Raw genomic sequence first — 5,408 nt, 5'->3', positions numbered from 1 at the left:
AATATTGGGGATTAAGAAAACTTATGACTTGAAATTCAGTCGATGAGGTTTTTGTTCATGAAAGTTTTCCTCATTCATTAACAAATCACCATGTCAATTTTAATTTCGTTGCACTCTAGTTTAGACTAGTGATTTGTTTGTATCCTAATTTGATTTGCATGTAATTTGATCTAATTAATCGATTCGGGTAATTGGATAATTAACTAGGGTCAATATTGATAACCCAACAATAGTAATAATGCTAATGCATTAAATATACTTCACATATCTTCTAATAATAAATGATGATCTTAAATAGTCATTAAAAGGCTTTGCAAGGTGATGAGACTTCATTGGTTCATCCATGGGGTCATTTGTTGGAGGGGAAAATGATTGAATACTCCGGGAATACCATAAATACGTACTCCTCTCTCTCACATGAATTGTGGGTCCTACCATAAATTTAATTAGTAGGACTCACAATTATGTGAGAGGTGAGAGTACGTATTTTTGGTATTTTGGGAATACCCAATAATTATCCTGTTGGAAGAAACTTAGGCAAGGTCTAGTCTGTTGAGGATTTGCCGCTTTGGCTTTGTCCATTGTAATAACAAAACGCTACAAATTGTTTAGTAGTGAATTTATTAAGGGAAACAAGGTGAAATGATAGTAGGGTCGACTCTACAATATAGGCAAATGAGACGGTTATCTAAGGCCTCAAGTAGAAAGGCTTCTAAATTTTAACAAATAAAGTTATTTTTTTTTATTGTAATAGTTTTAATTAAGCGCAAATATCAGCCGATAAACAAAATAAATTTTTTATATTAATTATTTTATTGGACTGATCTTAATTAATGAGAAACAATTATTTAGTCACCAAATTAAAAAGTTAGAAAAGAGGAGAATAAAAACTTTGTCAGCTAACTCTATATCATAAACAAATGTATATTCGGTGACTCACATATGCATGCGACACCTCTCTGTCTGTCTACCTTCGACAAATGTAAGTTTCGTGTCAAAACCATAGTCTCACTAGTCATCCATCCAGTCCAAAGTCATTGATTAATTTATTTTGAGATAAATGCAAGTGCATAAGCGCATGCGTCAGAAATTTCGGATATATTACCAACTACTACAAAAGAAAAAAAAATACTAGCAAATTCGATATTCACAAGGTCTATAGGCTCCACACCAAGCTTAATTCAGAGAATGGCTGGTTTGTTTGATAAGCAAGCTGAAATTTACTTGGATGCTAGGCCAACTTATCCAAGCAAGTTGTACTCTATGGTTGCTGCTCTGACCCCTCACCGCTCTTTAGCTTGGGATGTTGGCACCGGCAATGGTCAAGCTGCTATTGCAGTTAGTCCCTTGACTCCCTTCTTCCTCTCTCTCTCTCTCTCTCTCTCTCTCTCTAATACATTGTAGTTTGGTCTTTTTATTTTTTATTTTTTATTTTTATGAAATTGGAATTTGATCTACCTTAGCCAGTTTTCATTAATCAATTTAAAAAATAAAATGGTCACTTGACTAATAAGTGTTTGGCATTACAGTTTTTATTTTTTTATTTATTTATTTTTTTTTAACTTGGGATTTCGAAGTTAAACTTTATGTTGTCTGGTCCTGCATAAAAAATTGTATATGTTTTTTTTAATTTTTTATATATATTTCAATTAATAATATATCTTAATTGGTTTTTATTAAGAAGACTAGGAAAAGTATTAGGCATATAATAATAAACTGTTTAAAGTATGTATAATATCTACCTTTTTAGTAAAAAGGAAAAATGAAAAAAAGTTTGTGTAATAACTGACTGTTAGAATTGGATGACATTCTTATTGATAGGTTGCTGAGCATTATGATCAAGTAGTTGGAACTGATGTGAGTGAGGCACAGTTGAAACTTGCAATGCCACACCCTCGTGTTCGATATCTCCATACTCTGTTATCCATCACGGATGATGAATTAGTAGCACTAATTGGAGGATAAAATTCAGTTGATTTGGTGACTGTGGCCCAAGCTGTCCACTGGTTTGACTTCCCCAAGTTCTACTCTCTTGTGACACGCCTTCTAAGAAAGCCAGGAGGTATAATTGTTGTTTGGGGCTATTCTGACATAGTAGTTAGCCCCAATTTTGATCCTGTAATGAAGCACTTTCATGACACCACTCTTCCCTATTGGAACCCAAAAATACAATACATATTTGATGCTTATAAGACACTTCCATTTCCATTTGAAAGTGTAGGTTTAGGATGTGAGGGGAAACCACAGCCACTAGATATACCAAAGGAGACATCATTTGAGGGATTCTTGAGGATGTTAAGGTCATGGTCTTCAGTAACTACAGCCAATGATCAAGGTGTTGATTTGTTATCTGAAAGTGTGGTTAAAGAGTTTGAGAGTGCTTGGGGGGGACCTACATTGGTTAGATCAGTCATTTATAAGGGTTTTATGCTTTGCCGGAAAAGTTAGACTTTAGTTTTCTTTCTTTAGATTTCATGTAAAAACAGGGTAAGAGGTTGTGTGTGGGGGGGGGGGGGGGGGGGTGGGTTGGGGAGATGTGTTTCTGATTGTTGTATAATATATTAATAGTCTTCTCTTAACGTGCCATTGATATTCCCTACTTTTCTTTGATCTTGAAAATAAATTGGCGATTCCATAAAAAATAAAAAATGGTGAAAAAATAAATTGGTAATTTTTTTGAAAAGGGAGTGGGGTGGGTGGGTAAATGGATAATTCTTTCAAGTTTCTTTGGAATGTAGGTTAAGTCATATTTGGAGGCAAGGGAGGATCAAAATTAGAGAGGTTTGTTTTATTGGTATAGAAAGCAGATGAACTATTGACGGAATTTCTTGAGTTGCAACAATGAATTCCTAAGGTGATTCATCGCAAGGTCCCTACATGATGGTCTTTTCCTCTAGTTGGAATTTATAAAGCTAACTTTGATGCTTTGATTTTTTTCGAAAGTTTCATTGGCTGGTTTAGAAGTGGTATTTCGAGTCTGACGGCATATATTATAGCAGTTCTAAGCCAAAATATACAACATCCACATTCAGTTGAGCTTGCAGAAGCGATGGCAACAAGTCTAGCAATCACTTTCATGAAGGAACTTTGTTTTTTGCAGGTTGAGTTTGAAAGGGATTTTCAATAGGTCATCATAACTATTAACAAACAAGAGGCATCGAGAAACACCACCACAAGCCCTAAATCAGTTCCAAGACAAGGCTTGACAGAGGATGTGAAATATTATAACTTGTAGCCTTTAAGAATTGGATCTAAGAAATTTAGAACTATAGAAGAAACTAAAACATACCTCTAGCCATGTTGTTTAAATGATTTATATGAAAAATAATTGAGTTATAAAGGAATTCTTCTAATCTATGGCCTAAATTTCATATTTCCTTTGATGGAGAACATAGGCTATTTAAAGGTTAAACTAGAGATTTTTTTTTTTTTTTTAATATTTAAATAAAAAACTTAACGTTTGTGATATCTTTAACACTCCTTCCATCAAGGAGTTCAGTTGATAGTTACTTTGAAGTATTTATTCAGCAATTGAGAGTTACTTTAAAGTGTTATTCACCAAATAGCATCTATTCACTAAATGATATTTTTAGGTGATTTTTACAAATAGAATCCAAAAAGTGGGTCTTTATCTATCACTCTTACTATTAAAACATCTAAATATGTAATAAAATAATGAATTAATTGGATTAAATTATACGGAAACATAGAATTTCACACTAGCACAAGTGACACATTAGTAAATGTCAAACAAGTAACCCACAAGCTGCCCAAACATGCAAGACTTGTGCTAGACCCAATCCTTGGTGGGGAGATTGAAACACCAAATTTCACCCATAAGAGCATCCGCAGCTGGAGGGCCAAATGCCAAATGTATGGTACATTTGACATTTAGGCCCAAAATGTGATCAGCAACTGGAAGGCTAAAAGTGGGAAAGTGTAAATTTTTTTGGCATAGTGCTACAGTGCCATTTTACATGTAAGATGGCTACTACCATCTTACATGTAAAATGGCACTGTAGCACTATGCCAAAAATAATATTAATATTTTATTTCAACTTTTTTCTCTCTCATCGCTCATCTCTCTCTCTGTCTCTCACACTTTCCTCTCTTTCTCCCTCTTCTCTATAACACTTTCGGTCCATTTTCGATGCAAGGTCCAAAAACCATACGTCGTGGATTTTGGTCTGTCGCTGCCATTGAGTCCATGCAGATTGCCAGTGCTCGAAGTGACACGAGTCAATCTCTCTGTGACACGAATTGATCTCTCTATGATGACGTCATTGGATAGCGTGACAATGAACAACGCGGTGAATAGGAGGAAAGCGATGAATGCGAGTTTGCAGGTGCTAAAGTGAAGAGTCTGGTGTCAAAAACTGCTGCCGAAGTGAGTTGCGATCTTGTTTTTTCTCTCTCTCTCTCTCTCTCTCTCTCTCTCTCTCTCTCTCTCTCTCTCTCTCTCTCTCTCTCTCTCTTGTTGTGATTGATGGCTAAAGAAAGAGGTGGGTATGGCTAAATTGGGTATGGGTTTGATATGGATGGTGGCTGAATTTTATCTCTGCTCTTTCTTTTTTTGTGAGTATGGCTGAATTGGCAGTGAAGAGAAAAAAAATCAAGACTTTTTTCAAGTTGCAGGTGTGTATTGGTGGGTGGTTGTTTTGGGTTTGGGTTGGTGGTGGGTGGATGAGAGGTGGAAAAATAGAGAGATGAAAAAATAGAGATGAAGAGAGAAGAGAGAGATTTTTTATATTATTTTATTGTGTAATTTATATTATTTTAATATGTAGGATGAAAAAATAAAATATAGGATGTTGGGTGTATTGTAAAATGGTATGGTATAATTGATAAAGTAGTTTTTTGGGATGGTAAAATAGGATGAGATGACAAAACTGGTTGGAAATGCTCTAACCGGCCAGGAAAACCCCATTTCAATATGCTAAATAATAACAATAATCATCATCATCATCATCATGCACTATATGATATCTAGTGGCAAGGCCACTAAAGGGCTTGGGGCCATGGCCTATAAAGCCCATAATTGGCCCCTAAAGCCCATGATTTTTTTAAAAGTAATATATATGAACGTGTGCATGTGTGAAGATTATAGTGTTTGTAATTCAAGTCTCCCAAATTATCTTTTTTTATAATGATTCATATAGCTCACAATCTTGTTCCAACGATCTTAACTGTTCAACAAATTAAAATATAATAAAATAAGACTAAGATAGCCTAGTTTTCTCATTATTTGATCAAAAAGTTGACTAAATTCACATATTTCTGTTGCACTATGCTTAGGAGATTAAAGCTTGAAAGATGCTATAGCAATCCTAGCAATATAATTGAACCTTAAACCATGTTTTTTTTTTTTAATAGCTAAATCACTTTTTTTAGGCTAAACTAATAGAATT

General features: G+C 34.6%; 1 pseudogene; it reads left to right on the top strand.

Annotated features, from left to right (window-relative positions):
• Positions 1–1,146: 1,146 nt before the first annotated feature.
• LOC126703233 (uncharacterized) lies at positions 1,147–2,496 on the top strand (annotated as a pseudogene).
• Positions 2,497–5,408: the final 2,912 nt, after the last annotated feature.

Source organism: Quercus robur, chromosome 10 (genome assembly GCF_932294415.1).
Source record: "Quercus robur chromosome 10, dhQueRobu3.1, whole genome shotgun sequence".
Taxonomy (NCBI): Eukaryota; Viridiplantae; Streptophyta; class Magnoliopsida; order Fagales; family Fagaceae; genus Quercus; species Quercus robur.
This window is presented reverse-complemented; position numbering and strand designations above follow the sequence as displayed.